We start from the raw sequence: 26563 nt of genomic DNA on the forward strand, positions 1-26563 counted from the left end.
TAGAGTTTGAGCTAAAGAGGGAAGAATCAGACTCTACAGTGGGAGAGGAATCATTAGATGAAGAGATATAAACTCCAGTTGTGAGAAGATCAATTCGAGAAAGAAGGAATCCATAAAGGTACAATCTATCTGCTTTCTATTCAAATTTTTCTTTATATATTACTGATGATGATCCCATAACTGTCAGGGAGGTAGTAGATTAAGAGGATGGAAAACTCTAGAAAGAGGCCATGGTTGATGAAATGGCATCTTCGGACAAAAACGAGGCTTGGGATCTAGTGGAGTTGTTGGCTGGAAGGAAACCAATTGGAAGCAAATGGGTGTTTAAGAAGAAGATGAATGCAGAAGGCAAGGTGGAGAAATACAAAGCTCGGTTGGTCACAAAAGGTTATTCCCAAGTTCCAGGAATTGATTTTGGTGATATTTTTTCTCTTGTTTCCAAGGTAACTCCTATTATATTACTTTTATCTGTTGTTGCTGCTTTTGATTTTGAGGTGGAACAGATGGATGTGAAGACAAAATTTCTTCACGGGGATATGGAAGAAGAGATCTACATGAAGCAACCTGAAGGCTTTGTGGTGCAAGGAAAGAAAGAACTAGTATGTAGCTTAAAAATGTCTTTGTATGGGTTAAAACAATCACCTAGGGTGTGGTATAAGAAATTTGATACATTTATATGGGGACTTGGCTTCACCAAAAGCAAAGCGGATCACTATGTGTATTTTAAATTAATTGGTGGCCATGTTATTTATTTCGTATTATATGTGGATGATATGTTATTGATTGGAAATAACAAAGAAATTATCTAGGATTTGGAGACCCAATTGTCCTACAAATTCGACATGAAAAATATGGGTGTTGTAAACTATATTTTGGGCATGGAAATTAAATGAGGTCGGGAAAAGGGGAAGCTCTGGTTAAATCAAATAAAGTATGTCGAGACAATAATGCAGAGGTTTAATATGCAGGATATTAAACCGGTGAAGTTTATATTCTTGTAGGTGTAAATTTATCTACTGAACAATGTCCCAAGACACAAGAAGAGGAGGACATGTCCCTTGTTCCATACACAAGTGTAGTCGATATCCTAATGTATGCAATCATTTGTACTAGACCATACATTGCACATGCAATGGGAGTATTGGGCAGGTTTATGTCAAAAACAGGGAAGGAGCATTGGACAACAGTGAAGCAGGTTTTTAGGTATTTGCGTGGCACTAGTGATTATGGTATGTGCTACCAAGTAAGACCAGGATTGGACAAAGTTTTGAACGTTCATGTTTTTTATGATGCAGACTGGGTTGTAGATCTGGATCAGAGAATATATACAAGTGAGTATGTGTTTAACCTATTTGGAGGTGCAGTCAGTTGGATGAGTAATAGACAGTTTGTAGTGGCACTTTCAACTACAGAGGCAAAATACATGGCAGCCATGCAAGAAAGGAAGCAGTTTGGTTGTAGAGATGGTGTTCAAGTATGGGGTTAGTACAATGAGCTATAAGGATAGACTGTGACAGCCAAAGTGCAATTTTCTTGGCAGAGAACCCTATTTTTCATTCAAATACAAAGCACATTGATGTTCATTATCACTTTGTAAGGGATATGGTTGAGGACAAAAAGGTGTTGCTGGTAAAGGTGGACACTTTGAAGAATAACGGAGATGCATTGACAAAGTTTGTGAGCACTAAGAAGTTCTCTTGGTGTAGAGAAAAAATGGGTGTTGGAGGGTTGGATCAATGACTAAGCTCTCTTGTGACCCCCTGTGTGGGAAAGAAAACAACAAGTGGGAGAATGTTGGGTGTGTGTCATATTCTTTCCACGACTAGCCTCACACGCGAAGTTGGGGAGTTAGAGGGGGCCGTCTAGGTCCCCCTTTGTTTCCCCAGGTGTAGCAGGGGGGTCACAAGGGCGGTGGCATCCCCCCATGTCAAGGGGTTTGCAGGGGGACTTTTATGGGGTCCGGGGCAATTCCCTGAGAAATTTTTTTTGGACCCTATATTAGGTGGCTGGACCTACCTACGGTTTTATGCATAGATTTCACACACGGTTTTGGGCATGATGGTTTTCTGGCCACGATATTTTGTAGATCTAGTCAAGGTAACTACGGTTATGTTCGAATCCAGGGTTAATGGATTGGGGTTTATGGATGCTTCGGCATGTATATATATGTATTGTAACATTGAAAGGAATATAATGGAAAAATCAATCTAGTAGTCCCGGTTTTGGGATCCAAGGGAAAAATCTCTGTGTATTTTTTTGTGTTTCTTTGCATTGTATATTTTATTCTTTTAATAATTTGTTTGCAGGTAATTTCTGTATAGGGTTAAAACATACAGGTATTGTGTTATTTCCCTTTTGTCTTTCTATATTCGAGGGTACTGTCGTTCCTGCTCTGGCACTACATATATACACCATTTCCCTCGGTACTAAGGGTGATGTTTGTGTACATTTTAGGACCTGAACGCCAGGGACTTCCGAATCTCAAGGTATCAGTTTCACCTTTGTCCAAATTTTGTTGGTAACATGTAGTTCTATAACAATTTTTTTTACTCTATACTATGCTTACCGAACAAATTTTCCTCTGTAACAGTTGGAACAAATACTATGTTTTCGCGCACTATTTGTTTCGTAATCTAAAGCAAATTCTACTTTGAATTTTTCCTCCATCCTATTTACCGCTCGATCCCTTAATGATTCCTATGGCTGCTTGAATTTGGACATAGAGGTCATTTGAGCTCCACACCATTCCTTTGTTTATTAATGGTTATTCAGTGATGAAGATATTCACCAAGTGTTTTAAGAATTAGATAGCAAGGGAAATTGAAATGTTTGATATGTTGGCAGTGACTCTACTGCGTGTACTCTTATGTATTAGGGTAGTACTAAATTTTATTTGCGATTGATACTAAATTTTCATTATACAATGAGGTATAATTTATGTGTAATTAATATGTGAATTTTTATTGCCTTGGTGGATAAAATTTTAAGTTCCCTTTTCTGTGCACCATTGTTTATGGTTGTCTTCTTCATTATATATGTGGTTTGGGTGCGATAGTAAGACTATCCTACTTTCTGGTTCTCCCAAATGATATAAGGAAAAAAAACATTGCTTGTATTCCTATTATGATTTCAATGAGTTCAACTTTTCTTTCCTCGTTGCTAAAATTTTTTCCAGTTAGCACCAAAGGTTTTACTTGGCATATAAGATTCAGGCTATGATGAAAATTGGGATTGGTTTTTTCTACTTCAACATTTTTTCTCTAATACTGGGAGACTCACCCTCTCAGCTCAATTTTAACCAGTTACCACCATGTGGTCCAGTGAAATATCTAGGTTTAGTTTGATTAGTGACATGTCAGTTTTAGTTCAGTGAATTGCAACCTCTAAATTGCATTGGTTCATCTAGAGGATATTGTTACACCTATATATACAATTGGTCTCTTCTAGAGCTTATAAAGATTAGGCGATGTCAATTAATTTATTATTGCCTTATGTGCACTACTGCTCTAAGCCTGATTAATAAACTGGGATATATTTAGTAAACATAGCTATCTGACCCTTGGTGCATTGTGATGACCAATTTCATTCCAGCCAGGAAAGATCCTGTTCTTTGATCAATATAAAAATTTGAATATGTGGCTTAAACTCAACCAACGGTTGATGTCATTCCCTACCCTTAGAGAATTTGATTTTCATCATAGTGAAATTTCTATTAAGAACTGGCATGGACCCACAGTTGCCTTGCCTTCACCCTTGGTGCTATCTTTCACACTATAATCTTTCAATTTTCTTGTTTTATTTTCCTTAGGTATTCTAGTATCCTTAAGTAACATGTTGTCCTAATTAAAAATTTATACCCGAGAGAATTTTTATTGGAATTCACAATCTCAAAAGTTTCCTTTCAATCAAAGTGTTCTTAACTACTTTCCTTGTAAATGAATACTACCAAGCTTGTTCAGTACTTTTCCCAATGTCATATTATCCCCTCTATTTGAATTACTTCTGCCTATCAAGTCTATCCTTTCCCATTTGTTGGAAATAATACTGAGAGGGGGGGATGAATCATTATTATCAGATCAGATAAAACTTTTCAATTTCATACTCAGAAACATATACGCTACTTCAGTTAAGTGAACCCGCGTGTACACGCTACCGTGTCTAAAGCAACTAGCGTATATCCAGAAATCTTATGATTCAGTTAGCTTATCTTCAGTAAATGCATCAGAACATTATTAACCATATTAACAGTAAACAGGTGCAGTATAAAAGAACAGATCATCACACAAAAGCCACACACATGAACACCATGATATAAGGTGGAAACCCAATGTGGGTGAAAACCACCTGCTGCAATTTGTCTCTTTCTTCTTTAATAAGAAACTTCTTTTACAATGTACTGGTGCAGTCCTTTACCAGCACGCAGGCTACAACCTGCAGAGGGCTACAACCCTCATAGCTCTTGTACTAGCCGATCCATTTACTAGTACGTAGGTGCCAACCCTACAGAAGGCTACAACCTTCACTCGTTTTCCAGCTGCTCCTAGAAGGGAGCTACAACCCCCTGGCTCTTGTACTGGCTGATATGTTTACCAGTACGTAGGTGCCGGCCTACGATCTTCCCGGGACCACGTTTCATACATTTTCATACTGGATCCATGAAACTATCACCATTGTAGTACAACCTGCATCATCAATCTCTGAATCACCCAATACTGAATCACTGAAACCCTGTCAACAACAACCAGACAACATAACAACAACCAGATCCAACTCCATCTTCAAATATCATACTTCACATTGTATACGCTACTTGGATGAACCCAACCTGCGTGTATACGCTCTTTTACCAAAACCAACCTGCGTACAGATCTGCAAATTCAAGCTTAAAACTCCGCAGCTATATCAGACATCAAAACATACCCAGATCATAATAATAAACATGCATCAGTAGATCTAGTCTATCCACAGTCAAACCATATGAAGATAATCATTCCAAGCCTTGAGATCTCGTTCCATCATTCATCATCCTCCACATGAGTGAAACCTTGGTTCAGATCACCAACCCATAACCAGCACTTGGATCTCACACTTCCTCAGATCTTCATTACTCACACACACACCCTTTGGCCTAATGATCTTTCTCCTTATATAGCTTTAGGCCCTTCACAATACCACGGTCCAAAACCATAGTAACCCAATACCATCAACTCAATACTAGGGATCAACACGTCTGTCGAGACTCCATGGTCCAAAACCATAGGCACAAATTCCAAGGACTAACTACCACGGACCAAAAGTAAGCTTTCCGACATGTACGCTCTTTTCCGTTTATGAAACTACGTGTATACCCCACTTGGTATATAGCGAACCTGCGTACACGCGACTTGGTATATAGTGAACCAGCGTGTATACGCGACTTGGGCTTAATGAAACTGCGTGTATGAACTGTTGTACTAAGAACTGTCCTCTGATTAAGTTGCCATCACCTGTACCTGTCTTTGAGTGAGTTGCCATCAAGGACAACACTTGTATCATAATGCCAACAATCTACCCCTTTGGACTTGATGGCAACCACCACACCAAGTCACTCTCCCCCTTTGACATCAAGGGCAAAGGGCGGACCAAGATATTCTCTTCTTTGGTATACCTTCTGCTGTCCATACTCCCCCTGAGTACTTGCTGAAATCTCCAAATGTGCTCCCCTTTTTTGTATGCCAAAGTGTACCAATCTATCCATCCTGCTCTTGCTGAGTTGTGCTATTCATGCTCCCCTTGACTGTAGGCAAGATCTGCAAAAGATGTTCTTCAAGAAGAACAAAGACTTATACATCATAGAAGACCTTCCTATCACCAAAAGACTCAATACATACATTCATCACCCAACCTAGTGGGGATATACCAATATTGACTCATCCACCTAACCATGTGGAGATACATTAAGAGTTTACTCATGATAAGACATGAACATTACATCATTCATCCCAGGCATAGTGGGGAAACCAACATAGGCTGTTACATGACCTTGACATCATAAGAGAGATATCACAAAAGAGATACATGACATAGTGATGAAATATCTAGACCAAGACTTATGAAAGCCACCAGCAGCATCATGATCTGTACCATAAGCATCAACCTGCAATACCATTCCTTTGATCAAACAGCAAGATGTATCATTTAGCTTCATAGACTTTATCAACAAATTCTAACCATAATGCCAACAATGCATTATTTGAAGTATATGCTCCCCCTGAGCCTGTGCCATAAGTATCAAGACATTTCCAGACATCCTCAGCAGACTGTAACTGTTAACCAATAGAGCATATACTGGACTGGATCATATCAGGACCCTTTTCTGAGTCTGCCCCCACTGCTTTTTCACAAACTGACATATACGCGACTTTGCAGTGTGAAACTCGCGTATATACGCGGCTTTCCTTCATGAAACTTGCGTATGAGAATTAGAACACTGAAGTTTTACACCTTCAGCTCCCCCTGAGTCTGTTATGTCTGTGCTGTGCTGAGTACCCTGTGCTGTGCCATATTTTTCTGACTGAACTTCCTTCTTCTTCCATATCTTCAAGCATGTTGATGATTTCTTCTTATCATGAGCTTTGTTCCTGCAATCTCTTGCTTTATGTCCAAACTTGTTACATGCATAGCATCTTACATGTTTCATATTCCTCTTATAATAATCAGCAGCTTTGTGGCCAAACATATTGCAAGAAAAGCAATATCCATTAAAGTACCTTGAATGTGATGATCTTTCTGCATGATGGTCTTGAAACCTTCTTCTTCTACATATGGCTGCAACATGTCCAAGATTATGACATACATGGCATTCAACATTATTCATGGGAGGAGTAAAAGATTTTCTTTGAGGAGTCTCTTTCCTTGGTTGTTGATGGGGTTGTCCTTTCATCTCCTTGTAGAGCCTTTCAGATTTTGCGTTAGAGTTTCTTGTCTTACTTTGTGAACCAGATTCACCTTCAATAGACTCATGAAAACCAAGACCAGTTTTGATAGCAGGGGACCTTTGACTACTAAGAATATCATCCAAGATCTTAGTACTATCTTGAAATCGTAATAGTTTATCTTTTTCTTCTAATTTACTTTTCAAGATTTTTACCTCAACTTGATGTTGTTCTTCTTTTTCCAGACATTACTTCTTCAAGGTCTCTTCAACTTTCCTTCCTTCATCCAGCTGATGCCTTAGTTTGAGGATCTCGTTTTCTTTCTCTTTATTCAGCGCTAGCAACATTTGTCAAATTCTGGAGGCACATTCCAACTGATCTTCTAATCTGATGATTTCTTATTTGAGGGAATTCTCCCTTTTGCTAGGTAGATCTTGCTGATCTATGGTTTGATCTGATGCTTCATTTGCTTGTCCATCTTCATTCTGAGGTGATTCAGGATCTGAATTCTTGCTTCCTCTCAACGGCAGGTTTTCATTGTTCCTTTAAGCTGTTTTCTTCTTCTGACGCGCTTTCTTCCCCATTGTTCTACGAATCTCCTTCAAGCGATCAAGCTTCTCTGAAGGACATGCTCTGATACCAATTGTTGGAAATAATACTGAGAGGGGGGGGGGGGTGAATCAGTATTATCAGATCAGATAAAACTTTTCAATTTCATACTCAGAAACATATACGCTACTTCAGTTAAGTGAACCCGCGTGTACACGCTACCGTGTCTAAAGCAACTAGCGTATATCCAGAAATCTTATGATTCAGTTAGCTTATCTTCAGTAAATGCATCAAAACATTATTAACCATATTAACAGTAAACAGGTGCAGTATAATAGAACAGATCAGCACACAAAAGCCACACACATGAACACCATGATATAAGGTGGAAACCCAATGTGGGTGAAAACCACCTGCTGCAATTTGTCTCTTTCTTCTTTAATAAGAAACTTCTTTTACAATGTACTGGTGCAGTCCTTTACCAGCACGCAGGCTACAACCTGCAGAGGGCTACAACCCTCATAGCTCTTGTACTAGCCCATCCATTTACTAGTACGTAGGTGCCAACCCTACAGAAAGCTACAACCTTCACTCGTTTTCCAGCTGCTCCTAGAAGGGAGCTACAACCCCCTGGCTCTTGTATTGGCTGATATGTTTACCAGTATGTAGGTGCCGGCCTACGATCTTCCCGGGACCACGTTTCATACATTTTCATACTGGATCCATGAAACTATCACCATTGTAGTACAACCTGCATCATCAATCTCTGAATCACCCAATATTGAATCACTGAAACCCTGTCAACAACAACCAGACAACATAACAACAACCAGATCCAACTCCATCTTCAAATATCATACTTCACATTATATACGCTACTTGGATGAACCCAACCTGCGTGTATACGCTCTTTTACCAAAACCAACCTGCGTACAGATCTGCAAATTCAAGCTTAAAACTCCGCAGCTATATCAGACATCAAAACATACCCAGATCATAATAATAAACATGCGTAAGTAGATCTAGTCTATCCACGGTCAAACCATATGAAGATAATCATTCCAAGCCTTGAGGTCTCGTTCCATCATTCATCATCCTCCACATGAGTGAAACCTTGGTTCAGATCACCAACCCATAACCAGCACTTGGATCTCACACTTCCTCAGATCTTCATTACTCACACACACACCCTTTGGCCTAATGATCTTTCTCCTTATATAGCTTTAGGCCCTTCACAATACCACGGTCCAAAACCATAGTAACCCAATACCATCAACTCAATACTAGGGATCAACACGTCTGTCGAGACTCCATGGTCCAAAACCATAGGCACAAATTCCAAGGACTAACTACCACGGACCAAAAGTAAGCTTTCCGACATGTACGCTCTTTTCCATTTATGAAACTGCGTGTATACCCCACTTGGTATATAGCGAACCTGTGTACACGCGACTTGGTATATAGTGAACCAGCGTGTATACGCGACTTGGGCTTAATGAAACTGCGTGTATGAACTGTTGTACTAAGATCTGTCCTCTGATTAAGTTGCCATCACCTGTACCTGTCTCTGAGTGAGTTGCCATCAAGGACAACACTTGTATCATAATGCCAACACCATTTTCATATTATCCCCTCTATTTGACTTGCTTCTGCCTATCGACTCTGTCATTTTCAGATTGGTTTTTTTTTTTTAAACCAAATTAAGACATGCAACTACCTGCCATTTGAAACCTAGTTCCCTAGTTATGTATTCTTAAACAGGTATTAGTTGAGGAATGTATCAAAACTATAAAATGAAATACATCCTCTGTACAATTAAATCAAAGACATATATACATTTTTTTGCATAAATTTCCACTAGCAAGTTACAAAATGTATAAACCCAAACTTAAAATAACCAGAATGTCTAACCGTATCTCCTATTGGAATCAACTTGGAAAAACACACTTTCCTTCTGACCTCGAGTTGAATCCTCCAGCTCCCCCTGAGCTAAGATATGATTTCCAAAGGAATCAACAACCTCATTGATTTTGGAATGGTATATTTTATAATCTTTCTTCGCAGCATATTTTCTTAGCGGTGTCCTACCTTTTTGGGTTTGGGTCTGCCAACCCATTGCCTAGGGTTTCTTTCTTTTCTTTTTTGAAAAAGGTGTTTTCTTTTTCCTTTTTATTTTAAAGTTTTCCTTTCTCTCCCATGATGCTTTATTCCACCCATACTTAGCGTCTTTCTCTAGCTAAGTGATTTAACAGATATTTTATTCGCCCATCTCATTAAATCTTATTTATTACCTCCATGGGATTTTTAGGAGTCCTACTTTTTTGGTCTCATCTATCAAATGACGGTTTTCTCAAGTTTTGGAAAAAATATCTTTACTCTAGTGTTTTTTCCCAAGTAGTTTCCAACTTTTTTATTTATTAATAAAAATATATTTATTACATCACAGTAACTTGTGGTTCGCATTCATTTCAACCAAGCATGGATTTCCTACCATCAAGTATAAAGATAGTTCAGTCTAAATATAGAAAGACATTAACATAAATAATACAGGGGTATTACAGAATTAATGAACTTGATTATATGCATTTTCCTTTCTACAAATAATTGATTAATGTAATTTTTGCAGAAATATCAATTTTGAAATGCACTTGGGAGTGCCATGCATACATAATCATTTTTTGTTTTAAAATTATTAGAAACTTTCTTTATAAAAAAACATAAAACACAAGTATATGATAAACAAGGCACAATATATCATCTCATGATAAATGCAACTTATTGTATAAATAAAAAGAATTTCTTGTGCATTGTAAAGAAATCCATACATACATATATAGATAAATTTTGAGTCTAGGTTAGTAACCATTGGACTGATGGACATATAGCATCCATCTCCTTGTAGGAAACAATCCTAGACTCTAGCTAATAGGTCAGAGGAAAGAAAACCCTAGTCCCCACTAGGACCTTCCAATTTAACATTTTAAAAAGTTGTATACAATAAATAATAAATATTAAAAATTAATTCACACTGCCTTTACATAAATTAACTAATTAGTATCTACTTACTATGATTTTTTTTAATTTGAACGAAATTTATTAATGGATCTATGACATTTGTCAAGGTATCAACCTTCTTCAACAATGTATTTTGTTTTGTTCAATCATGTCTATAACAAGAATATCACATCAATATATTAAATATATTTTTAAATTTCTATAGAGTGAAGGAACTTCCAAGAATACATAGTGAAATCAAAAGTAGTAGTGCTTTATATGTTGATTAATGGTAAAGAAACATAGATCGTTTTTTTCTAAAGTTTCATGGCACTTCCAATATTTTAATAAATGGTTGTGTTGTTGGCCATTATTTCAACAACCCAACCATTAATTGATTAGCTGAATAATGAAGGTTCATATTTATACTTTTAACAAAATTAATAAAATATGCCATTAGGTTCATATTTATTCTTTTAACAAAATTAATAAAATATGCCATCGAGAGAAAAATGGCCAACTTAATAGGATGTTGATTAATGTTGTAGAAACAATTATTACTCTTTTATCATGATTAAATTAGTTCTTCACCCATCATGTCTCCTATTAGCGCTCAAATCTGCCTCAGGCTGAGGAGGGCAAAACTCGAGGCCACATCAAACCACGCTCAGCCTCGTAGCTAGCCCTACGAGGACAGGAGAGGGCTCTCTCCGGGTCTATCTCGGCAAAAGGTTTTCAAAAGGGTTGAGATGACTCAAAATTAATACGGATTTTAGGCTAGTAAAGAGATAGCAAAGTTTGATTTAGATTTTTTTGGGTTTTTGTTGGAGAAACGGGAAAAAACAATTTTGGGTCCGGGAATAAGGCCAGATCTTTGCAGAATTCGAGTTGGGGCGAGGTAGGCAGTAGTCTTGATGCCTTTGATCAAGTGTATGGATGGATCAGAACGACAAGGAGCTGAAGAGGGCAAGGGAGAACATGGATCCTCTCCAAACTGGCGAAAACATGTAAAACTAAACAAATTTAAAGGTAGAGCACTGTAACAATGGATTCAACCTCATTTACTCATTCATTTAGTTTCAGAAGCATAAGAAGGGAATGGCATACATTAAACATGAATGAACTTACAATAAACTAAGAGATAACACCATCAAGAACTGAAAGCCACAAGAATCCCAACAGGTGCTGCAAAACCTCTGATCTTTCCTTAGCCAAAATATGAAAAATATGTACAATAGTGTGCCAAAATCTTCCCAAGAGTCCAACCTCTGCTACTGACTAAAGATCTACATAATATAGACCATGCCAACCCATATCCTTGCCTCTAGGGGTCGAGCTCATCATTCTAGGAGCTGTTTCAACCAATTCTAAACAAGGAACTGAAATCTAGGTAGTCAAACAACTAACCCCTATATGCTAGGAAACTGATTCATTCATTAAATTTTCACTCTTTGGTGAATGAATCTTCTAGAACAAGTAACTAAGTGCCAAAATTACATCATATACATCAAATTACATCAAGGTAAGTCAAATGTTACATCAGAAGGTGAAACTGGTCATAACTGGCCGAAATTCTGAGCTGGAAGGTGAAAAATCAACCCAAAATCTGTATGCGTAGCGCCCCTGAGCCATACGCGTAGCGTGACTTTCAACCTGTTTTTGGGGCACTTCCCGGCATCCAAATTGAGCTCATGATAGCTCGTTGGAAAGCCCTGGATGTTGGCTATCCAACCCAAGTGGAATTTTTCAATTTGGAGCTCATTTTCCCCTCCAAAACTTCATTCTCCCAGAAGTACTTCCTGCTGGTGCAAAAGGTGGCAGAAAGGTGGTTTTCATGGTGTTTTTGGCCCTTTTGATCATCCAGAACTTGATGAAATGCTTCGGCAATACTTGAGCATGCATAACTTACCATGAAAAACCCAAAAATATAAAGTTTTCCTCCAGCAAGTGTCCCAATCATAAGCGAGCGCGTCGACGCGCTACTCGTATAGCTAAAAAATCTGTTTTTAGGCCAAAATATTTCAAAATGACAAAAATTTCTCCGAATTTGCTCAAATTCAGAGCGAAGACCCTCCATCATGTATCATGCCCAGCCAACGAAGCCTCGGCCAAAATCCAGAGTGGATCAGGTGTTTCAAGGCGCTTCAGTGTCCTCCTTGTGTATGTAGTTCAGTGGTGCAATCTCTGTCTTGGTTGTATGATGTGTTGTTGTGAGTCATGGTGTTGCAATGTGTATGTTCAGCTTGTTGAAAATGAGAAATGAGACCTTGGTGTCTTTGTCTCCAATCGTCAAATGCGTGCCAAAGGGGAATGAGGGATTGAGGACACCTATAAGTGAGATAGGAATGGGATATGGTGATGGGGGGTAGTTTTGAAGGACAGGAGTGAAATGAAATGGCAACATATCAGTGAGTCAAGTGGAATCAAGGACAAAGAAACAACCTTTGAATGTTATGGAGATTAGGCTTTTATTAATGGAGGAATGTAATAGTAAGTAATAGGGTTTGGGATTTCACATGGGAACCAAAAGTATAAAGGGATATGAGGATAATGAATATGGGGAAGGGACAACGATACGATCACATGGTAGTGACAACAGTGATGGAATACAAAGAAAAGGTTGACAAATGGCAAGAATTTAGCACCAACACAATCTTCAAACTTTATGGATAACCCTAGGAGTAGATTTGGTATAAGGTAGGGTTTGATGTTCACCATATCAAACACTTGTTTTCTTCACATTCGAAACACCATAACAAATCCACGAATCACTGAGCAGGCATAAATAACTTAATTGCAGACAAATGAAGTGGTTTGATGAGAATTTGGGTGGTGAACTTTTGTTTTCTAGCCTTGGGGCTATATGCATAGCGTGCCACATAGTGAATTTTGCAGGAGGCTTTTGCAGGCCTTCCCGGTGTCAAAATTAGGCGTGTGATAGCTCATTGGAAAGATCTTGGAGTCTAATTTCCAACCAAAGTGGAATTGTTCAATTTGGAGTTCATTTACCCTATCATAAATCAAATCTTCCAACACTACTTCCAGCAGGTGCATCAATTCTCCTGAGGCAACGGTATTCTTGACATTTCTCCAAAACCATTATACTTGTGTAAAAAGTGAAGGAGGTTTTTCTTCCTTGGAATTTTCTGAACAAAATCTCTCTCAGTTTTCCAAAATTCATCTTTTATTGCCCTGAAACATCATTTGAGTGAAACCTATCTCGATGTGTGAAACAAGGGATTTTGTCGAAATGAAGCGGAATGAAGGGGATAAGGGGCTTCTATATTCTTGGGGAAATTTTTTGAAGTAGGGAGGGATGTTAGGAAGTAGGGGAAAGTGGAATCTCAGAGATCGAGTGAGGGGAAGGGGTCCAAAAGGGCAAAACACAGGCCTATCCTAGAAAATTGCCAAGTTGTGGCAAGAAACTAGGGTTTGTGGAAAAATGAGGAATTTGGGGAATCTCAGTGATGTGAAGTGTTTAATAAGGTACATTAATGATAGGGGAAGGTGTATGAATGTTAGGATACAAATTTTTTCGATGATTTGACCATCCAAGAGAAATTACCTCCAAAACCTTAGGAGAGGGAAATGGACCTTACCAAGGCACAACTGAAGCATGAATAAGCTGTAAAATGACCCAATGGAACTTGACATGATGATGAAAACCCTCTGAATGATGATACACTCAGCTGAATGATGACATGGACTGCCATTTGGACAACTTTGAAAAGAGTGAAAACAAACCCTAGACCTAATGCCTAGTGACCAAATTTTGCTTGAAGACTCTTTGAAATGACAAAATTTGACCTTGACACCTTAAAATCACTTTGTAAGAGCATATTTGATCACTGGAGGAAGGCTACAAAGGCTGACACTAACATTGGCTCCAATGGGGATGGTAGCTCCTTGGAGGTGCCAAGAACGGCAGATCTTTGGGAGAGCAGACCAGTGCCTTCATCCATTGGGCAATGGAGTCAAAAACTCAAGCTGAAATGCATGACTGAAAACCGAGACAAACTAACTTAACAACAAGACTGAAAATTGATTCACAAATGACTCATGACTCAACTAAAAACTGACGCGATACTTAAACACAACCGACAAACTGAAAATGATGCTCAAAGGGGAGCTTATTCATCACAACCTACTCTAACAGTTTCATTCATCACCTGATCAAGTGAAATGAAACAACCAGTGCAACCAAGTAAGTATTCCATCTGCTGTTCGAATTTTCCGCAAGTGCTCACTTATGAACAACAAGAGAGAACTACTGAAAGGCAACTCCCATGATAACTTAGAAACAGATCCGTTGAATGATATGAATTCTCTATCCGCCTCCAAAAACACTGCATAAGGATCTTGAAATTCAAGCACACTGGAACTTAGCTCATCCAATGGATTACTTCTCTTTTCCTCATACCATGAATGCAAACTTTGATCTGAGCCTTGTGACGAGACCTCTGCTGAAAATGACAAAGAAACCAGCTGCCGGATCAAGTTTGTATCAATACACGTTTCAAGCTCACATATAGTCAATGGAGAAAGACTTTGACTGCAAACCTCATCCAAAACATCAGCTATTGGATCATGAAAAACTTGAAAAGACTATTGCAAACCATTTTCTATTGGTTCCAATGTGATTACATGATTGCCTACATGCTGCTCATTCTTCACTGAAGATGTACTATGCAAATTTCCCTTCAAAAGCTGAAATGATTCAAAACAGAAAGGTAGGGAACCTTCTTGTATCATTTGATCATATGTGTCAGCTTCCATGCCTTCATCTGCAACTTGACAATCAATGGCATTCGGGGGCTGCAAAGCTGAATATGAGAAGTCTTGAACAAGGTTTTTATTGCCTTCAAGATGGTCCAGATCAAGACTTGTTGACAGCTGATTTCTGATTGCATGGAAATTGGCTCTGATGAACTGACATGAATCAAAGCAAAAAGGTAAAGATCCTTCACTTACTTCAAAATTTGCTGCACTTTCCTCGTCAATGTCATAGCTGATATGCATCGGTTGATCACTGTATTCGAGCTACTGTAAGTGAACTTCTTCCACCCACAAACTAGCTGCTGATTTGTCTGTAAGATTAGCTTCTGTTTGGAGAACATAATCATCATCATACTGATCAAACTGAGGCAAATCATCAGTGTAAAACATATCATCAAGCATGCAGGTCATATCAACAGTTCTTTCTTTGCCAAGGTGATCTACAAAACAATCACTATGACAACTGGGATAAGAAACAAAATGTTTTGGATCAACAACTTGTTCTTCTTCAATCAGCGAGCCATGGGCTTGAACATCATAATCATTCCTTGGGGTGATCCTTTGCATCATCTCTTCTACTGCACTTACCAAAATGTCAAGCTTCACCTCTAGAGATGTTGATTCCTCCGGATCTATATTTTTCATCTCTTCTTCTTTCAACCTTGCCCTTCGGATCAGCAGATGAGCCTCTACATTTACTGCACTGTTTGCATCTCATGAAGTGTTGCAATATCCCTTTCTCTCAGCTGAAACTCCATCTCTGGATCAAAGGCACCCGGATAGTGCAAGAGAGCAGATCTAGGAGTAGGCCTTATCTCAACTGGCATTGAATAATAAACTTGATTAAATCTGGCCGAAAACTATTGTACTGTCTCCCCTGGTAGTCTTTTCAGCTGGTTATACTCTTCTACAATCAAGAAAAGGTTCTGTCCGATCATCCACCTGTCGAGACAAATTTTGACGAACTGCCGGAAATCTGAGATTCTCACATCAGGCAAGGTTTTGAACCAACTCTTCACTTTAGCTTGCAAAGAAAGAGCAAAAAGCCTAATACTGACATCTTCGCTATCAACTTCAAAAAGGTTTAGAAAAGACTCAAAATTCTGCACATGTTGCTCAGCGTTGACATTCTTACATTCACCGTCAAACCTCGGCAAGTATAGATCATAGTTTTTGGGGAAAGCATGGAGAACAAAAGGTAAAACAAGAGGTTTATACCGATCTGGAATTTTACAAGGTGTAGGGGTATGTACAGCAGGTATAGAATCAGTCTTGGTCTCTTGAGGTTCATCAGTTTTAAGACGGTCATCACAAGATTTAGAAGAAAGGTCTTGATCAAGCTCAAAGGTATGCAAATCTTTGGTATTTACCATCTTCAAAGGGAAGGGATCAAATGCAGGCCTGGGATCTTTTCTCAAATACAATATACTTTGCAAAGCCTTCTTGACATTCTTGGGAAAAGAGAAGAAATAATTTATGACAAAGAACAAAATGTCTTGGATGAAATTCCAACTTGAATACCTGATCTGTCCATATTGTCCTTTCATGTTTCTGCTGGTCAGGATCATCCTCCAGTGGAGTCTTTCTCGAAACTGATTTAGAGTCACCAGGTGAATGATTTCAGCCTTGCCAGTGTCTGATCATTGTCCACCATCAAAAATCAGATCTGAACTTGATACATGTACTGGGGCAATTAACAAGTTAAATGTCACGATTACAAGCTAGACCGAAGATTGACTGAAGCAGCGTTTATCTACTTCCGCTAATGCAAAGCAAAAGCGTTTCGAAGGCTACCTAGCATAACTTCAGGCTCCGTCTATAGCTTATAAAACAAATCACATCAACAAGCAAACCATGTTTTTCCCCAGTATGGTCGCCACTATATTAGCGCTCGAATCTGCCTTAGGTCGAGGAAGGCAAAACTCAAGGCAACATCAAACCAGGCTCAGCCTCATAGCTAGCCCTACGAGGACAGGAGAGGGCTCTCTCCAGTCAATCTCGATAAAATGAACAATAGGGTGCGAGATGACTTAAAATGGGAACTGATTTTAGGCTAGTAAATAGATATGAAATGAGGTTTTTAATAAATGATTGGGTTTTCTGGGCTGCATGGGGCAAAGACAACAAGAGCAGAGATTTAATCAAAGGCACAAATTATTCCATAAGGCAAGGTAGGAGTGAAGTTTAGCAATTAACTTGGAAATAATATGGGATGAAAAGACTATTTAAAGAGCTGAAAAGGGCATTAATCAATGAGTCCTTTACAGACAGAAGACAATTACACAAATACTGAAACGCTCTTTCGAGGCAGAGCAAATAAATTGGGTTCTACCTCCCACACTGTAAAGCATTCAGCTGGAAATGATAATGAATGAAACTATGAAACATTACAAAGACATATGACACAGAAGAAAAACATATGCTAAACTTTCACACCACAAGAATCTTACAAATCAGAGCTGCGCCATTTAATTATTTTCTCTGTCAGTCAACTGTACAATAAAACTCTGTATTTCTCCTCCACCAGCTTTCAGAACTCTCCTTCTTTCACAAATGGTTTTTCAATACAATAAATAGGACCAAGAGAAAAGAGATCGACCCAAAACAAGGGATCTGTTTTATCATTATTAACAAATAAAACTAAAAAACCAATCAGCTTTTCTGAAGATAGAATAGCGTTCCTTCTTCTACTCGAATCTGTTGATGACAAATGAAAGGGCAGAAACTGTAGCTGAAGACCCTTTAAATTTGCAACTGAAGACCAAAATGGGCAATCGAACCTATCTTTCTGCCACGGTGGATATCCTTTGTTTAAATTCTGGCTTTGACTTTGACCTGGACGTAAGGTGGGAGATGATGAACCTCTTGGGCCATACTCGTGAGCCAGCTGTAGCTACCCCATCACCGCCTCCAACGTTTGTCCGACATAACTGATTTGTATTCAAAAGATGATTGTAATTTTTAAGGAAACCCGTCATCTGGTTTATGGTGCGTGTTAACAAATGGAAGCCATCTGGTTTATAAAATCCCTATTTGTAAGTCGTGCAGCCCTCCGACTAAAATAGCCTTGGAAAATACAATGTTTCATGTGAGTGGGGAGCTAATCCATCATGTGAATGAAATTTCCGGCCATCAGGACCAACCCATGATGTAGCTGCTTTTGTATCTGAGTGATGGTGATCGTGGCCATGGTCATCGTCATGGTGATCATGGTGGTGGTCGTGAGAATGAGCAGGCCGCATTGTAATATCTTCGGACTCCATTGATCAAAGCTCGTTTGACAAAGCTTATTGAAAGCGTAGGCGGTGAAATCAGCTCTTCTATACCAATTCAAAAAAAATTTCTTGAGGGCAGATTGTTTGCAATAACAAGAATCTCCAGCTTGCCCGAATTTCATACCATGTGAATCATCTATATTGCCTTCACTGGCATGTATGCAAACTGCAATTTCAAGAACCAGAGGATTCTGTCGGAGCTACATTTCTGTGGCTTGCAAATGAGAGGTATACGTTCCAGGCAAGAGCAATAACATTGGCTGTAAGAACCTGAAGTTGCCAGTGCGTAGCGCGCTGCAAGTGCGTAGCGCGCTTGAGATTTTACACAGGCTGGGGAGGCCATATGCGTAGCACGCTTTATATGAGTAGCGCGCCTCCTGTGTGAGTAGCGCGCCTCTTACACCTCCAGTCTTCAGTTTTGAAAACGAGCTTTCGCCCTTCTAACCTGCAATTCGATCTCTGCTCCAAATTTAAATTCGAACTCTTTTTGAATTATGTATTGAGAGCTACATAATTATCATGTTACCACACAGTTCACCACTCACAATAAACATGAAAAGTAGGAATTCTGCAAACTTGTTTTCTAGCAATCCATGCAACATTGGTTCCAACAACTGTGAATTCGGGGCTTCAGTTGAGCGAGTTCTCCTTGTTTCTAAAGAGTTTTCTTTGTTGTCTTTTGCAGGGATGGTGACTTGTCTTGGCTCGACACTTTTTTCACATTAATACAAACTCTGCCTTTCAAATTCCCTTTTTGATTTTCTGAGCTTGATTGATGGCTCTTCTGTTGATTGTTTTGCAGGAGCTACTGAAAACTAACAAGATGACAAGGGCTGCCTGAAGAATTGTAAAATTTGGAACACCTTATCAATCGTGTTTTAAACAAACTTAATGATTTCTTCTTCAAAACAGAGTTTTGAAGAAGAAATGTCCTTCAGCATTATTAATGATGAGAACTCTTGAAATAAGAAACTTATTGAACCTTCCTCTGGCCTGCACATGTTATTGAAGCACTTCTGAAGACAAAAACCCTGGGCTCAAGAATTAAAACGACTCTTTTCTGGACCACAGTAACATCAGTGACTGCAAATGACGAGAAATGAATTTTGGAGAATTAACATCAGTGACTGCAAATGACGAGAAATGAATTTTGGAGAATTTTCTTCTGACAAGGGACTGACAGGACCAAGTCTAACATCTCCTACCATTTCTTCTTCTTCGCCTAGTGAAAGTCTTGATGTTAGTAACTAGGAGGCTAAGAAGAAGAAGAAAAGGAAGAAGACGAAGCAAGATAAGAAAGGGCCTAACAAACCAACCATGGTCATGAGTGTTGGTAATGTTGAGGAACCCTCCAACATGGAACGCAAGCCCAAATACCTTTGCAATCTTTGTAAGGGTTCTCACCTTCGTAAGGATTTTTATGTTATACCTAGAGTCTTAGAAGTGTGGTCTAAAGATTCTCATCAACTTATGGTTGATTGATTGACCAATGATTCTAAAGTTCCTGGGGAAAAAGCTAAAGTTAGGTTTCCTTATAGGTTATCTAAAGGGAGGCATAAAAATCAACTTTTCCCTCATATGAATGAAGCCCCTAAATTGTCTAAATCAACTTTGTTTAGAATGCCCACTCTTCCTATGGACAATGTGTCGATTTTTGCTCCCTTTAGTAAAATTAGTTATTTATTTATCAAAATCAAAGTGACGTGACATTCCTGCATTATTTTTTACCCAAATCATCAATCTAGGAGATTATAAAACCTTCCCTCTTTGAGAGAGGTGTTATGTCTCTTCCTTCGGTCCCTCTTCGAAGGGCCCCCATTAGCACACCATCTCATGCCTCATTGTTCGGAACATCCTTGCTTTGATAAAATTGGCATGTTAGGTAGTGTTAGGGAGTGCCTTTCAACCCCTTCCACCTCAACCACTAATCACAAGTCACCCCATGACACCAACATGGTGACACCACCTCCACAAATACATCATGTGCCATACATGGTTAGTCTAAATTTGTCAGAAATATCTAAGTTGATTAATGACCCAAATATTACCTTTGCCAAAGTGGTTTACCTAAAAAGTATAAAATATTTACCTAAAAATTTGATTTCTGTGCTTATTGATATGCATTAATCAAGACCATAATATTTACTTAAACCAAATTATTTCCAATGCAATTTGTATAGGTATTTGAATAATGAGTAAGTGGGAGAGGATTAATGGGTTGGAATTTGAAGACCCAAAGGATATGATTGAATTTTCAGGAGAAGACTTAACATGGACAGAGATTGAAGAGGACGAAGTTACAATTATTCCATCTTGTCGATTTGATGATTTTATAAGAGGAGAGGAATCAAGTGAATGTGCACCCACTTAATTTCTTCTTTATTCTCATTGAAGTAAAAAAGTAGAGGATATCAAACAAACATATTTTTCAACATATCTGGAGTATGCTATGTGAGTCTTTATATATTTTTTCAATATACATATATATTTTTTCAATATGCATAAATTTTATATCTAATTTGTTATAATTTGTTTTATAATATACAATTATTGGTGTGCATATGGTCTAAAGTGCAAAAACAGAATATCGAAAGAAAAAATGCAATTTACATGAAAGTATTAAATTTGGTTTCCAATGTCACTTCATAGTGTGACAACTTCAACTTAGACCAGATGATATTGTAATAATATATACTACATGTAACAACCCTGGTCAAAAATCCATGTAATAAAGTTAATAAAGGAAAAATAATAACCAAGGTCATGGGACACTTATTCCAAACTGAATATTGGGAAAAACATCCTAGTGTGGGTGTTCATTTGATTTATTATGGCTAAGGAAATTGAAAAAGGAAAAGGCATTGAAAATGTAAAGTGGTATTAATTGGAATTTCAATTATGAAAATAATGGAAATTAGGAGAAAAGGAAGGTGAATGGTCATAGGTTGCATGTGAGGAGGAAAATGAAAGAAAATAATGGAAAATGATGAAAATAGAGGCCTCGTTAATAAAAAAGCTTCTAACGATCAGTTCACAACCTTTTGTCAGTTTAGTTTTGGAGCTCTCTCTATTCTCTATTCTCTTTCTCTCTCGAACTCTTAGACACTTAGAACATTCTTGGAGCACACTAGCATTGGAGGGAAGAAGGAAAAGGAAGGACAAGAAAGAAAAGGGAACTAAAGATCAAGCAAGTAAGAGTGGAAATCAAGCGACTACAACAGAATTACTTGCAGGTATCGAGTTTCATGTATGATTTCCTTGCTAGTTTTGGCATGCATGGTACATGCATGTAGGTTTTTGGTTCTCTTGTTTTCATTGGCATGCATTTTTCTAGTTGTGACAGGGGTTTTCAGCCTTACCTTGCCATTTCTGGATAACCATGGTGTGATGGGATTCTCTTACTTGATTGAGTTGGATTGTCAGATGGTTTCAAAACTGAGTGGGGTGGTCTCGGGAAGAATCACAAGGCGTAGGAATCCCTTGGTGGGATATAAGGTAAATCCTAGTTGTGAACACCCTTATGGACCTAGGAATCCCTTAACTAGTAATGGCGAGATACATGGTAATATCTAGAGGGTGGAGACCTTGTTGGGCCTAGGAATCCCTTGACTGGTAATGTCAGGATACACGACAACGCCTAGAGGTGGAAACAAAAAAATTCCTCATGGTTTAGGTGGAGATATCTGGAGGCATCCATGTTTGTTTAGGGCCTAGTGATCCCTTGACTGGTATATGGTGAGATTGTGGTTAATCCTACAGTGTATGTTCATTTTTTGGGCCCAGGAATCCCTTGGTGGAATACATGGTAAAGCTTGAGGAAGCCTTGATTGGTTCTATTGTGAGTCCCACATTGGCGCTTGGAATATGGCACAAGGGTGATTGGCTGAAAGAAATATTTGGTTCAACCCAATCTATGGTTGGGTGGTATGTTAAAGGTTCTTGGCTTGGTTGGATTTTGCATATGTTAATAAGAGCTCTTTTCCTCTTATTTTTTATGTGTAAATGTACTTGTTAACATGTGGTTTGATAGTTTTTATATCTATGTTGTTTAGTTGTTTATATGTTGGTTATATGCATGGATTTATGACAGATCTTAGGCTCTTATCATGCTTGATTAGTAAATGAATGAATAGTGAAAGTATGACCTAATAGATGATAATGAATCTACTATGAGGAGGCATCAGTCCTTCTTGGCGAATCATAGATAAGTATGAGACCCCTATGTTCAGATATGTTGTTATGACTTGTAGATTACATGTTTATGATATTTTTTTACGGAATTCCTGGCATGGCTAGTAGGGGTCAGGTCAAGTCCTTGTTCAAGTGTTTGCATTAGTAGCCTTATATCATTGTTAATTATCATTTCTGGAAGTTTGATGAATTTCTGGGCAATGGCCTCAGTCCTAGCCCTGAAAAAGTGGCTCATAATCTGGGGCGTTGGCACAAAATAACCTAAAAGAGGCCACATTCGCTTAGATTCCTTGCTGTGGGACAGACTAGAGGCTCTCATTCACATGCATTCCTTGTCATGGGAGAAACCGGGGGTCTAATTTAGCAAAACATCAAGTTCTCTTAGTGGTTGGACATCTGAACGAGTTGGTTGGCTTATGGAGGTTCAATGGCTCATGAGGAAGGTCAGATTGGTCCTAGCCATGATATGCATCTTCATCTGGTCTCAATGATGAACCACACTAGTTAGTTCTGTAGGTTTTAACCTTGTACAGAAATTACCTGCATATGAATTCTAAAACACATAAAATAAACAATACGAAAGCATAACACATAAAACACATATACACATAGATTTTCCCCTCGATCCCAAAACCGGGACTACCAGCTTGATTTTTCATTAAGTTCCTTTCAATGTTACAATACATATTTATACATGCTGAAGCATCCAATACCATGGATCGAAAACCATCGTGTCCAAAACCATGGACCGAAAACCATCGCATCCAAAACCATGTGCAAAAATCATGCACAAAACCATAGGTAGGTCCACCCAACCTAACATAGGGTCCAAAACCAAAAATTTCCAGGGCGCTGCCCTGGACCCCATAAAGTGGGGTTACCTGCACCCCTCAAACCCCCTGTGACTTCCCCTGCTACGTAATCGGCCTAATGAATGGGAGGCTCCGTCCCCCTTCTAACCCCACGGTTAACTACGTGGGCTAGTCGTGGAAAGAATATAACACAACCCAAAATTCTCCCACTTGTTGTTTTCTTTCCATAGGGGGCCACAAGAGAGCTTAGTCATTTATCCAACCCTGCAATTCCCATTGTTTCTCTACACCAAGAGAACTTCTTAGAGCTCACATATTTTTTCAATGTATCTGTAGTATTCTTCAAAGTGTCCACCTTGTTGAGTATGGAGCATGATTCTTTAGAGGTATTTGTTTCAGCCGGATGTATACCCCAGGAAGTTTGTACACCCATCCATGCGGGTGGGTGCGGAGGGGACTTTTCCCCCCCGCGGGGGTCTGGAGGGGGCCCATCCCCCCCCGGCTGGGGGGTCCAGGGGCCAGTAGTCCCCCGAAGCCAAAAATAGATGTAAAACTGCCTTGTAAAAGTATAGTAATTTCTAGTCAATCTAGGCTATTCATTAGGCAGATGATCTGACGGTAGAACTTATGTTTAGTTTAGGGTTTTTTTGCCCTAGAAGGCAACCCCTCTCTTTGTAATAGGGCATTGTATTTGAGGCTATGTAATAGATGTGTATTCTCTTAGCGAGAAGCAGAGAGGTGAGACTGTGAGAGAAAACAAAGGATATTACAGCGGATCCGTTGTAGGTTGTGTCTCTTCATTTTGCTGGATAATAGAAAGGAGGGACTGGCTATTCGGGGTGGACGTAGCCCAAACTGGGTGAACCACGTATATCTGTGTCTCTCTTGTTTTATGCATTTTCTGTGTTTATATTTCTTCAATATTTTATGTGTTCCATTGCTCCGTAATATATAATTTTCTAACACACCTTTACCAGCAACACCTTTTTGTCTTCTATCATATCCCTCACAAAGTGATATTGAACATCAATGTGCTTTGTCTTTGAATGATATGCAAGGTTCTTTGCCAAGAAAATTGCACTTTGGCTATCATAGTCTATCCTTATAGCCCCGTGTACTAACCCCATATTTGAACATAATATCTGCAACCAAACTGCTTCCTTTCTTGCATGAGTGGTTGCCATGTATTCTGCCTCTGTAGTTGATAGTGCCACTACAGATTGTTTCTTACTCATCCAATTGACTGCACCTCCAAATAGGTTAAACACATACCCACTTGTAGATCTTCTCTGATCCAGATCTCCAGCCCAATCTGCATCAACAAAGCCATGAATATCCAACACTCTGTCCAATCCTGGTCTTCCTTGGTAGCACAAACCATAATCACTAGTGCCACGCAAATACCTTAAAACCCGCTTCACTGCTGTCCAGTGCTCCTTACCTGGTTTTGACATAAACCTGCTTAATACTCCCACTGCATGTGCAATGTCTGGTCTAGTACAAACCATCGCATACATCAGGCTACCAACTACACTTGCATATGGAACACGAGACATGTCCTCTTCCTCTTCTTTTGTCTTGGGACACTGTTCAGCAGATAACTTTACACCTACAAGAATAGGAACCTTCACTGGTTTACTATCCTGCATATTAAACCTTTGCAATATTGTATTGACATATTTCCTCTGGTTTAACCAGAGCTTCCTCATTGTCCGATCTCTTTTAATTTCCATGCCTAAAATATAGTTTGTAGCACTAAGATCTTTCATGTTGAATTTGGAGAACAAATGGGTCTTCAAATCTTGGATAATTTCTTTGTCATTTCCAACCAGCAACATATCATCCACATACAAGACCAGATAAATAACATGGTCACCAATTAATTTAAAATATATGTTGGCTTATATGGGCCTGACCCAGTTTCGGAAGAATTATTTAGCCAAGCAAATCCCACAACTACCTGACCTTTCGACAATAGATCGCAAAGCGCGAACTGAGGTCTCACCCGAGGTAGCAGGGGAGGGTGCTGGAACCAGGTTTCCGCACCCTTGGGATGTCTAGATGTGGTCTGAGAGGTTCGCGTGCCGTCCTGTAGCTTCGCGCTGCACTAGATCCGCGTAGATCCAGATAATCTTAGCTTTCTCTTACCACGCTGATTACAGATCTAATTTATTCTATTAAGTATTATAACCCAGATCTACTTAGAGAGGTCTTTAAGCAAACATTTATTTCTTTCATTTAGTTCGCATATTAAGATTAAACCCGATATATGCGCGCAGATCAAAACAGTTTCATTAACCATAAAAGAACAAAGTTGCGATAGTTCAGAATTAACACAGAATTTAGAAGAAACTTATCTTTATTTCCACTTATCACCCTTACATCTAGATCTGCCCTGCGCACTCAGCTGCAGGGGTCCACGCACACAGCTGTGGACTCTTCTAGGCCTCTACGCACACAACTGTAGAGCCTCTATCCTCTACCCAAACCCTCGACTCGGACTTACAGATGCTCTCAGAATGCTCTTTTCAGACACCCATTACATTTCAGATCTCCAAAATCATACCCAAAACTTAGCTACTCTACCCATAGAGCCTTGCTCTATTTATACCTTTCCATGGACCGTGATCCATAGGCGGGCCGACTCAACCTACATTTCTTTACATTATTTTTGGGTGGACTACCCTTTTGACTTTGACTTATTACAAATCACGCTTCACACATCTCGTGGAGTCTTTACCCTGCTATTACCCAAAATTTCGGGCTTCGCGCCCCATACCCATTGTGCAGGGCTTCCGCTACCCAACAGTCCCCCAACACAATCATCGTGACTCGTCCCGAGTCACTCAGCTGGTGCGTCCATCTTTGCGTGGAGATCGGTCAACAGCTTCTGCGCGTCACTTGTGCTAGCAGCAAACTCTTCCGTCATGCGTTGCATCCATTCCACATGTGTTGTCAACACCTCAGTCCCTGTCTCGGCTGTCTCCATAGTGGCATACTCCACCTGCATGTGGGCTACCTTGTGCTCTATGGTGGTGGAAATCGAAAATGC

Source organism: Pinus tabuliformis, chromosome 1_1 (genome assembly GCF_031772625.1).
Source record: "Pinus tabuliformis cultivar Carrire ecotype Pingquan chromosome 1_1, CPIR1, whole genome shotgun sequence".
In the NCBI taxonomy this organism is placed as follows: domain Eukaryota; kingdom Viridiplantae; phylum Streptophyta; class Pinopsida; order Pinales; family Pinaceae; genus Pinus; species Pinus tabuliformis.